Genomic DNA, 12699 nt, shown 5'->3' on the forward strand with positions numbered 1-12699 from the left:
TCTGTGAGCAGAGGTAGACTGTTTATTTGCTTCTATGTGTTTGCAGATTTATTGCTTGATTATCTTTTCCAGAATCTTTTTAACTATTGTGTCAGGCTGATTGGTATGTATTCCATGGATCAGGGTTTTTTTCTCCCTTTTTTGAAGTTGGGAACTACATCATCCCTTTTCTAGTCAACTGGTAGTTCCCTGGTGCTCCATTATCTTTGAAAAATATGGTTTCGTTGTTCTGAGATGGGGCGTTGTCTTACCTGAACGCCTTTTCTCAGCATGAAGATGTAGCATCCACCGATTGGGTAATCAAAGCCCTCCTGCTCAGATTTAGACTAAGACCAAACTTTAGCCATGCCTCCCTTGGGTGCTCCTTTCCCAGTTTTGTCGAGGCGAAGCATTCATTAGGTCCGACACAGTAGCTCCTCCTGAAAAAAATCTGTCTAGACTAAGTGTTAAGGGTGGGTGTGGATGCTACATCTTCATGCTGAGAAAAGGCGTTCAGGTAAGACAACGCCCCTTCTCCAGCATGATAGATGTAGCCTCCACCGATTGGGACATACCAAAGACACCCGTGTCCCTGTCGGGAGGGAAGTCTAGGCTTGTGGCTCATGCGTAGAGACTACCTGCTGCAGAACCCTTCTGCCGAAGGATGCGTCTGAGGCAGCGAATTTATCCAGCTTGTAATGCCTTATAAATGAAGAGGGGGAAGCCCAGGTGGCTGCCCTGCAAATTTCTTCAATCGAGGCCTGAGTGGACCAGGCCGCAGATGTAGCAGCACTATGTGTAGAATGAGCAGTGATGTGAGGAGGAACAGGAAGAGACTGAGTCCTGTAAGCGTGAGAGATGCAGGCCCTAATCCATCTACCAATGGTCGAGGATGATACTTTCAGACCCATGGAAGAAGGTTGGAAAGACACAAACAAGGCCTCCGATCTACGAAATGCAGCAGTTCGCTTCACATAGTGATGCAAAGCCCTGCGTACGTCTAATGTATGCCACAATCTTTCAAGACGGTGAGAAGGTCGCGGACAAAAGTCCGGAAGAATCAGATCTTGATACCTGTGGAAGCTAGTATTGACTTTCGGAATGAAAGAAGGGTCCAATTTTAGGATCACTCTGTCATCCAGAAAAACACAAAGATCCTCCCTGATCGAGAGTGCAGCAAGTTCCGAGATGCGTCTTGCTGAGGTTATGGCTATCAAAAAGGCTACTTTCAATGAAAGGAAGTGTAGTGAACAAGATCTGATGGGTTCAAATGGTGAACTGGTAAGAACCTGCAGAACCCTTGGCAGGTCCCATGTGGGATATCTGTGTACTACAGGGGGACGGCTCCCTTAAGGAAGGCCATAACAGCTGGATGATGAGATAGCTGTACCTGATCCTCGCAAATGAGGACCGTGGATAATGCTGCGATCTGCCTACGGATGGTATTGTGAGACAGTCCCCTGTTTAGTCCGTCTAAAAGGTAGTCCAATAATATCGGAATGGTGGTAGCCAGTGGGTTGACCCTCCTGGTGTTACACCATGCACAGAAACCTTTCCACGTGGCATCGTAGATCCTGTTAGTGGAGGGACGTCTGGAGGCTTGAATTATAGCAATCATTCCAGTCGAATAGGACTGTCTAATTAAGCTCTCCCTTTCAAGTGCCAAGCGGCTAGTTGAAGCCACTGCGGGTCCGGATGTTGGAGCTGACCCTGACTGAGGGAGATGCGATCTGCAGGAATCTTCCAAGGCGGGGAGATCGATAGGTCCACGAGATCTGCAAACCAAGGACGCCTTGGCCAATGTGGGACCAGCAAGATTAATTCTGCCCCCGCTAATAGGAGTTTCCTGATGACAGCTGGAATCAGGGGAAGTGGAGGGAAGGCATACAGAAGTCCCTTGGGCCATCTGCTGCGTAGCGCGTCCGTTCCCTCCGCCCCCCGTGACGGAAACCGCGTGAAATACCTGGGAAGCTGAGCATTTGCTGGCGAAGCAAACAGGTCTACCTGAGGCTGCCCGAACCTCTCCGATATTTCCCTGAAGAGGTTCGGTTCCAATCGCCACTCCGAGTGGTCTATCGTCTCCCTGCTTAGAGAATCTGCCTGACGATTCTCCTCCCCGGAAATGTGTTCTGCTCTGATGGATTTCAGATGGGATTCTGCCCACAGACCCAATGCTAGGGCCTCCTGCATGAGGGACCAAGATTTGGTCCCTCTCTGTCTGTTGATATGAGCCTTGGCTGCGACATTGTCAGTCATTACCAGAACATGATTCCCCTTCACTATGTTGGAGAACTGGCAAAGAGCCAGGTGTATTGCCCTGAGTTCTAGCCAATTTATATTGTGCGTGAGGTCGTGCTTGGACCATTGACCCTGAGCCATATGTGTCTGCATGTGCGCTCCCCAACCGAACAGACTGGCGTCCGTGGTCAGGATAAGTCTGTGAGGCTCCTTGAAGAATGTCCCCTTGTGTATGGCTGGTGACCCCCACCATCTGAGTGACTGTAGAGTGTGGTACGGAACTCTCACCTTCCGTGTGGAGGCACTCATGTTCCACTTCTGGAAGGGAAGCAGGAACCATTGTAGATGTCTGGAATGAAGACTGGCCCATGGCACTATTCCTAGGCAAGAAATCATCTTCCCCAACAGCTGTGACAACTGGACAAGGGGAACTACCTTCTCTCTCTGGATTCTGCGAACTAAGGATCTGATCCCGTCCCTGCGTTCCTGGGAGAGGTAGACCTTGCATTGGTCTGAATCTATCACCGCCCCTAGATGCAAGATCCAAGTGGTAGGGGTGGTGTGGCTCTTCTTGAAATTTACTGAGAAGTCGTGTCTCTGAAGTGTCTCTATTGTGGTCTGTAGATCTAGTAGAGCAGTGTGGAATGAACTGGACTGGATGATTATATCGTCCAGGTAACATTGTACTCTTACCGGTATTAATCTGAGATGTGCTGCTAATACTGCCAGTATCTTTGTGAATACCCGTGGTGCCGAGGATAGACCGAAGGGAAGTGCCCTGTACTGATAATGTCTGTTTGCATGGCAGAAGCGGAGGAATCTGCGGTGATGTGGTCTGATAGGAACATGAAGGTAGGCTTCTGTCAGGTCTATGGAGGAGAGGTAATCTCCCTTCCTGACACTTGCTAGAATGGACCTGAGGGACTGCATTTTGAACTTCCTGTAGATTAGGAAGCGGTTGAATCCCTTTAGATCTAATATCACTCTCCATCCCCCTGAGGGCTTGGGAACCACGAAGAGAATGGAGTAGAACCCCTTTCCTTTTTGTTCCGGAGGAACTGATTCTATGGCTCTTATTTCTAATAAGTGTGATATTGCTGTGTCTACTAGTTCGGCCTTGTGTGCGTGTCTTGAGGCGGGGCACTGAAGGAAAAGGTCTGGTGGTATGGACTTTAGTTCTAGGGCTAGACCGAATCTTATGGTCTCTCTCACCCAGGTATCGTCTGTGGTGACCTCCCAAGTGTCGCTGAACAGGGTTAAGCGTCCGCCTATGGGAGGGTCCAATCTGGCGTCACTTAGACCTTCAGAATGGACGGCCTCCCGCCCCCCTGAAGGGTCGCTTGGTCTGGAACTGACCCCTGGCTCCTGAATTCTGGCGGTCCTGTTGGCGATCCTGTCTGGGGGAGAAGGATCGGGAACCTCTGGGCCAATCCCAGGACTGCCCTGATCGAAAGGGCTGCCTCCATCCCCAAGAACTTCCGGCCCTGAAGGCCTGCAAAATTCTTGTTGAGGTCTCCTATCCGTCTTCTTGGACGGATGAGCTAAGGTTTTTCTCTTATCCTTCCCTTCAACCAGGCACGGCTCTAGGATTTGGCCAAATAAATTCTTGCCACTGTAGGTGTCTGTAGCAAGACACCATCTTGACTTTAGGTCAGCCCTCCACTGTTTGAGCCACATGACTCTGCGGGACGCAACTGTGGCTGCAATAGATCTGGCTGAAAATTTGGTGGAGTTGAGGGAAGCATCTGACATGTATTCCGCCGCTGTTACTAGTTTACCTAGAGTATGATGTGCGCGTACCTGGTCTGGAGGAATTAATGCCTGTAGTTCCCGGAGCCACATGATAGAAGTTCTCGCGAAAAAGGACGAGGACGAAGACGCCCTGATGGCCCAGGCAGAGGCCTGGTGAGCCCTGCGGAGAGAAAACTCAAAACGTTTATCTTCCGCCTTGAGATGTTCGGCCATGTCTCCAGGAACAGTGGATGTGGAGAACAAAGATGTTAATGGAGCGTCCACTGTGGGAACCTCTAGAAGGGAAGAGAATGCAGAAGATACATTATACAATCTCTTTTCTGTGCTGCTAGGAGAGGGTAGGGTGGCCAGTGAGGTCCACTCTTTTTCCACCGTCTCGTGGAAAACAGCTGGACAAGGAACTTGTTTTTCCTCTACCACCTTTCTAACAAACAAAGGGTTTGACTCTTGTGCAGCCGAGGTAGATGGCTTGGGTTCCTGCTCCGAGACCAGGTTGGCTGTTGTGCAGGCTTTTCACAAAAGAGATTTGAATAGGTTTGGATCAAAAAGCCCCGATGTTGGGGTTGGATCCTGATTTACCTCCTCATCCTCAGACATAGGTCCTTCAGTTGTCACCAGGTCAACAGATTCAGTCTCCCCAAACTGAGATGAAGTCTCAGAAATACCTGAACCCGCTGACTGGGGACGTAAAGTGCGGTCTGCGGGCAAGGGTGGAGAAGGTGAAACCTGTGAGGGACCAGCTGCTAAGGAAGAAGACATGAATTGATTGAAGGCCTGGTGCATAAAGCTCTGAAACTGTTGAGCCCATAAGGATCGCTCAGCTGAAGGCACACCAGCAGCGGTGGTCTCAGGAGTATGCGTACTAATGTTAGCAGGAGAAATGGAAGGCCCTGGCAGAGGGGATATAGGGATATGTTGTCTAGGGGCAGATAGACTGACCTGTTCAGTTCCCCCTTGAGGAGACCCTGCCCTGGGGGCTTGATAAGACGGCACCAGTGAGGGCTCATAAGGTGAGCTGGCCAGAGAAGCAGGGGGAACCAATTCAGCTTCTCTGGACCTGAGCCTTTGTGCTTTGGAGAACTCTTGCTCCAGTGCCTGGTGTCTCCTCGAGGCCTCTCGCTCAGCAGTCTTGGAGGGTTCTTTGGTTGATAAATGCTTGGTTTTAGCTTTTTTCTTCCCCCCTGTATTTGAATCAGAGGATCTGCGTTTTGCTTGAGTGGGGGGAATATCAGAACCTTGCAAAGCCTGAGGAGACTCACCATCTGCCATTGTGCCCAGGCTTTCTGGGTAGGAGAAGCCCTGGGGTGGGGGTAACTACGCAGATCAAGTTGTCCGGGAGGGAAGCTTCCCATGCCCTAAGACAACCACAATGGCAAACAGCCAGAACAGCTGTCTAAAACTGTCTGCTGGGCCCTGCCGGCACAGCGCCGGGAGCTAAACAGAACAGGTCAGGAACCCCACAATTTAAGATAATAGGTGTTATTATTGTTATTATTATTATTATTTTATTTTATCTTATTTTATTTTTACTTTTGTAATAAATCTCTGAGAAGCAATGCGTCGAAAAAACAACAGCTAAACCCCCAAGAGGACCCAACGCAGTGAGTCACTAATGCTAGGCCTAAATTGGAGGCAAACAGCAACCTTAAAATGGCGACCACGCCCAGCACCAAATTCAAAATGGCTGCCGCAGGTCTTCTTTGTGCCTAAAAATGGCCTCTCCTCTTAGTCAGAGTTGTAAGACAGCTTCTCCAGCCTCGTCTTTGAAGTCCCCGTTCAGGCAGGCAAAAGGACGGAGGGAACCTTACACACACTTTCCCCCTTACAGCTATAAGGCACCACAAACTACTTGCGATTCTGCAGCCTGGGGGAGTCTCTGTGCAATCCTGGATAGAGCCTCGTGGCCACGAGGCAAGAGAGAAGCTCTGGTAATCGGCTGAATTCTCCAGAAAGGCTGGCAATAAAAATTGTTATCAGACACAAGGGAAGCCTCCCTCGGTGTGCTGAACAGATACTCTGAGCTGAAAAATGCCTCAGTGGCAAAGCTCCGAGGATCCACGAGGCCAATTAGGCCCTCTGGAAAGCAACTCTCCAAGGTTGCTAATTCACAATCCTTTACTAAAAAAACAAAAATTATGTAAAGAGTACACTACAGGAAGCTATTTAAACTGACAATTGCTGAGGAGCTAACAAAACTGTGTCCTCTCTGAGCATAGACTAAGACAAAACTGGGAAAGGAACACCCAAGGGAGGCCTGGCTAAAGTTTGGTCTTAGTCTAAATCTGAGCAGGAGGGCTTTGATTACCCAATTGGTGGAGGCTACATCTATCATGCTGGAGAACACATCTGTCAATTCCTTTCAGAATCTTGGATCCTGGTGATTTGAACTCATCTGCAGTGAATAGGTGTTCTCTTACCATTTTCTTGCTTATTTTGATTTGCATTCTTAATCTGCATGCAAATTTTTAAAAATATGATAACTTAAATGGCAATACAGTCCATCTCAAAATAGAAGGAAGATTGTGATCAAGGAACTGTGTACTTGATTAGCCTATTGCCTACAAAGCACTTGCTCTTCCATCTTTTGTTTCTCAAACTTTAAGTGGAGAACTGTCTCCAATAAAATGTAAATTATGATTTTCCTACATATCAATGATTGCAAATATGCATATAAATGAATAAGGATTCAGGAAAATACAGCCAACAGTACGATTTAGGTCACTCCAGAAGGGCTTTCCTAATCCTCTAAATGAGTATCTAGAACTGTATCTGCTGCAATCTGACTTTAATGGATATGGTAAAGTATGCAATTTTGCACAGGAATTAGGTAGTGTATTCCCAAAACAGGCCATATTAATACAATCAAGAAAACTTCTCTCCTAAGTGATCTAGTATAACTATATTTTTGTACAGTTCACTTGCAAACTTGCTTTTGCCTACCAGTTTTTTCACTGAATAAATCAAAAAGGAACTGATAGTCTGTACGCTACAATCATACAACCACATAAGACAAGAGTCCCTAATAAATTGCTATGGCTTTTTTCTGGAACACTTTGCTCACAAGCCAAAGTATATTGTCTCCAAGCCTGCCACTTTAAAAATGAACAAAGGCTGACTAAGCATGGTACAATATTGTAGTTTCCAGCTAATTGGGAAATCTGTGGGTATGTATTAATAGATGCTTTTTTAAAAAAAATAAAAAAATATATTTTCATCACATCAAAAATAGAATATTGAGATAAGTGATTGGAAGTGGAGGAAAGTAATCTGAGAAGGAAGAATCTGCTGATCCATAATGCAAGCTTTCCTTGCTGAATAGGTGCTGGAACATAAAAATCCAACATAGCTGGATGCATCAAATTGTGGAAGACAACAGTTTAATAGAGCCATCTCTATTAGTGGGGTTAAGAAGGGAGATGTTTCAAAATATGCTGCAAACTTATAAACTGCTCTGATTAAGGATTGAGATCCCATAATGTGGCATCCGTGGCATTATCAGAAACTGCCTATTTGTCCAATTAGGTTGATACTAGCTACTTTAGATTTTTCAAAGCAGTCTTCCCCAGCATGCCTTTTAGATATGTTGAATTTCAATAGCCATCGTGTCTAATCCAACACATCTGGAAAATATGGAGTGATAGAAGCCAACTCCAGGTTCTCAAGCAAAGAGTGCTTTGGAATCAAGAGAATTTGCTAGTTCCTGGAGTGCTAGTTCCTGGCTAGAATAATGCTAAATGGAGATTATACAGAAAACTTTGACATCAAAAAAGGTACAAGACAGGGATGTCCATTATCCCCACTGCTATTTATACTAACACTGGAAGTATTGGCCAGAAATATTAGGCAAGACATAGAAATCAAAGGACTGGAGATAAAAGAGCAAAAATATAAACTACAAGCTTTTGCAGATGACTTGGTCTTCATTTTGGAGGAGCCACTAGAAACAGCTACTAAATTGTTGGAGAAAATAGAAAAGTTTGGAGAAGTGGCAGGTTTGAAAACAAATAGAGAAAAGACAGATAAACAGAAAACCCAACTTACAAAAAAGACAAATTGACAAATAGTCAAAAAAGTTAGATATTTAGGAATCTATTTAACAGCAAGATGTATAACATTAAAAGAAGATAATTATGAAAGAGTGTTGAAACAAATAAAACTAGACTTAGAAAAGTGGAAAAATCTTCAACTGTCGCTGCTAGGAAGAATAGCCACAGTGAAAATGAATGTTCTGCCAAAAGTACTCTTCTTATTTCAAACGATTCCTGTAAAATTGGGAAAGGTCTTTTTTGATGATCTAAATGTAACAATATTGAGATTTATTTGGCAAGGGAAGAAGGCACCAATTAAAGTGAAAATGTTACAAGAAGCTAAAAATAGTGGAGGATTTGGACTCCTGGACTGGAGACTATATTATCAAGCAGCCATCTTACCATGGCTTAAAGAATGGATAACGCTGAGAAATAAAAGACTATTGTACCTAGTGGGGCATGACCTACAAATTGGTTGGCATGCCTTCCTATGGTACGAGAAAAATAAAAACAAAAACACATAGATGCTTCAATATTGGAGTTTTTAAGAAGAAAGTGGACAGCCATTTGTCCGAAATGGTATAGGGTTACCTACCTGGGCTAGGGGTTGGAGTTGATAACCTCCAGGGTCCCTTCCAACATTATTATTATTGTTGTTGTTGTTACTTCCAAAACTCCTTTATAAGGAATGTACTCCTTTCAGAATGGGAAAAATAAAGCAGAAAATCTATATTAAACTACCTAGTGGCTTTCGACAATGGAAGCTTTTGCTTATCCAAATTTAATTAACTATAACAAAGTCATAACTTACAAAGATATCCTGGACAAGGAAGGAAAATTGAAAGATAGACAAGATCTACAATGACAAGGTATTGACTTAGCATGGTGACCTTATTTGCAAATTCAAACAAGATACAAAAAAGATGCAAAGACAATGGGATTTTACAGGTAGATCAAATATTGTTAAAAACAGATGAAAACTTGATTAAGAAACTACAGATTTCTTCTAAATTTGAAGATGGAAGAAGAACAAGTAAAAGAAATGATAATAACATGGGCAAAAATCTTTGGGTATTCTATAAATTTAGAAGATTGGCAAAAGTTATGGGATAGAAACATTAAATTGACTAAAGCAACTTCATATAAAAAAAATTTGTATAAAATGTTTTATAGATGGCATATAAAGTAAGATTAGCGAAAATTTTAAAAATTCTTCGAATAATTGTTGGAAATGTAAACAAAAACCTGGTACCTATTACCATATCTGGTGGATATGCCCTAGAGCGAAAAAATTCTAGCTTAAGATTCATACGTGGTTGAAAAAGATGACTAAAATACAGATAGAATTTAAACCAGAATTGTTTTTGTTAGGAATTCTAGGAGCCAAGTATGAGAAGGAGAATGAGTATTTAATATTGCATATATTGACAGCAGCAAGAATAGTATTTGCCCAATATTGGAAAAATGAAAATGTACCAACTGAAGAGATCCTAATTAAGAAAATTTTAGAATGTGCAGAAATGGATTGATTAACTTTAGAGAATAAAGAGAAAGAAGATTCAGTTTATTTCAAAACATGGGATAATTTTTACCAATGGTTAGGAAAACGAACTAGTGAGAAATGAATGTGATATGTTATCGTGAATATATATTAGTAAGATGAATGATATGTACTGATGTTGTTTATGATTATCGTTTCCCATATTTATCATAGCTATTTACTATTATATTAATTAGTGTCATTGATCATATGTAACCGGACAATAGTCTGTTTGCTAAAGCTTGAAAATGTAAGTGGAGGGCAACCCCATTGTTGTTCCCATCCTTGTCCCAACCCTGACTCTCACCCTGAACCTTAATTCCCATACTGACCCCATCCCTTCCTCAACCTTATAAAACTCAATAAAACTTTTTTTTAAAAGAATTTGCTAGTTCCTCTTTTTAACTGGTCCACGTCCACTACAGCCACCAAAATTATGTGAGCTTATTTCCCCCATCTTATTCTTCATTTCTAAGTTTCCCCATCATTAGCACCATTTCTGGCTTTAGAATTTACTGTAGCCTTGGAATAATCAAACAAGAATGTTCCAACTTTATGTCAGCCATTCATTTGGATAGGGTGTGGAGGACACTTGGTGACCTAACTTGTCATCTCTCTTTGGCAGGAGTGGAATTGGTGCCAACAACTTAGCTGGCGCAGCCTGGATGCTAAAAATAAGTCATTTCTTGCCCTCAAGTCAGGTTCCCTCCAGAGGTAATAACAACAAAACAAGCAGCCTGCTAAAGAAAAATTATCTCAGCCTAATCAGCTCCCTGGGGCAGAGAGTTCAGGCAAGCAAACAGGTGATGCTGTTCCCAAAGCAAAGACAGAGAGGATTGGCCACACCTCTTCCCACACTGAATAGAATCTTACATGGTCATAGGCAGTGCTTTTTTTCTTAAAAAAAAAAAAAGGTCCCGGAACTCACACATGTCATACAACCCACCTTGCTTACCCTACAAGGTTCCATCCAAAAAAGGTGCCAGAACTCCATTCTGAACATTCTATGAGAAAAAAAAGCCCTGGTCATAGGAAGTTCAATCCTGACCTGCCAACAAATTCCCAAAACCTGGCCTGATGTTTTCTCCTGAGCATTTTCAAAATTTGAAGCATATTTATTGTAGAAAATGTCCACTGGAAATGTTCATCAACCAGGAATCCCCGCATGGCCAACTCACCAGTGCCACTGAAACTGGGGAAGGCATCAAGAAAGGCTGCATATGGCTCCACTCTTACTCAGTTTCTATAGCTACTCTTTGATAGTTCATTTCCATAACACATTTCCCAAAACTTTCTGGAAGACAGGTCTTATTCTATTCCATGCAGACAATACAGCAATACTTTCAAGAATATTCACTGGCCTTAAAATAATACTGAGAACAGGAAAACAGCACTGCAAAGAGAACCAGAGATTAGAGATAGGTCTTATGAAAGAGGAAGTTAGAGTATGGATAACCATACTATATTGGTTCAGACTTATCCTTTTTTCCCCTTGGCCTTGCCCTATTACTGTAATTGTGAGTGATGATTTTCAGTCCACATGGTAATAGGCACTAAGAACTAAAATTTCATTCTTGGGTTTCTCTCCAGATCTTCTGTCCGGTGTGGGACATGATCAGGCCAAAGCACTCATTAAATTGCATGTAGCAGACACAGAGCCAACTGGATCTAGCCAGGGCCCCAGGCTAATACCCTGAAAGACAATGCCCCTATGGCTCTGGAAATGCAGAGCATATTCTCCAACCTCTGTATTACAGAGAAATTTGTACCATCCTCATCTCACCATTATTGCATAATTATCCAGAGTGCAAAGGGCAATTCCATACCACCCAGCTGTGCTTTAGATACCAACTCTGCTAGAATGTAGGAAGTTGCCAAGTTCTGTGCAGCAGTGCTTAAAATTTGTTGGATGATGAGCTGTGCCACGCTCTAGATTTAATCAGCATCTAATTCACCATACTAAAGTACTCTGTAATTGGATAGATATAATCTTTCTCTGTTAACCACTACATCCATCTAATACTCCTAACCCTCCTTTTAGATTCTTTTACTCTTCTTTTTTATAGCATATACTTGTTGTTTTAATATTTAATATCTTCTAGCTTTTCATAATTTTTATGTATCGTCTGTGCTTTTAATTGAGTGTACCTTACCTTCCTTGTGCCATAATGAAGATTTGATTTGATCATCCAGGATCATACTTCCCCAGTAATTTTGCATTAAAAATCTAAAATCCAATGAAGACAGTTTCATGAAACAAGGCTAGCAGTGTTTGTTAGGATTCAGTTTAGTCCATTAAGATTAGATTAGTCCATTAGCTAATTTTTAGTTCTAAGCCGAAGAATCAATTTACTTTAGGAAGTGCTGGATTTTTTTTTGCCTATCAATGTTAATTGGTTTTCAGTTAACGGGTATTTCTATAGAAAAATGTCAATCAAAATCAAAACTACACCCATTTTTATGTATGCCATTGACATAGAGCTTCACTTGCACCATTTAGGTCCTAGCTTCACTTTTTTTTTTTGCCACAATCTGCAGATAATCTTACTAACCCCATACTCCACTGAAGGGAAGGAAGAAAGACCATCCCTAGCCATATTTTTGCTGTGATACCACTCACTGGCATTACTAGATTACCTTCAAGAGAATGCAACTTGTAACAGAAAAGTGGGTCCCTATCTCTGCTCTACTCTCCAGTGTATATACTGGTACATATATCTCCCAAATGAGAAGTCAGTTCCTTTTATACTAGTGAATGCCACAAAAAGGCATTTAGGGGCAATGTGTAGCATTTTAGATTTTATTGTCAATATGGTTGGAGGAGTTGGGAAGCCAGACTCAAAATGACCTTACTCAGAAACAAGTTCTATTGAGTTGATGGAGCTTGTTTCCACAAATTGTCATAGATGCTACAGGGTACATTTGACTGTACAGATGTGGGTGATTTTGTGTTTCTTACATGGTGGGCTGATTCTGTTGTGGAGGTCTATAGTAGAAACCTCCCATTATAGGAACAAGAGGATTTAAGCATCTTCTAATGAGGTAGCCAAGGAAACGGCCCACTAGGGTTAAGGATGCCATCAACCCCGGTGGTTGCCATTTAGATAAGAAGCATTCTCAGCTGGGAGAAAAGAAAGGATCACAAAGAAAAGAAGCTTTATA

This window comes from Crotalus tigris, unplaced genomic scaffold (assembly GCF_016545835.1).
Source record: "Crotalus tigris isolate CLP2741 ecotype Arizona unplaced genomic scaffold, ASM1654583v1 scf7180000024437.13266115, whole genome shotgun sequence".
NCBI lineage: Eukaryota > Metazoa > Chordata > Lepidosauria > Squamata > Viperidae > Crotalus > Crotalus tigris.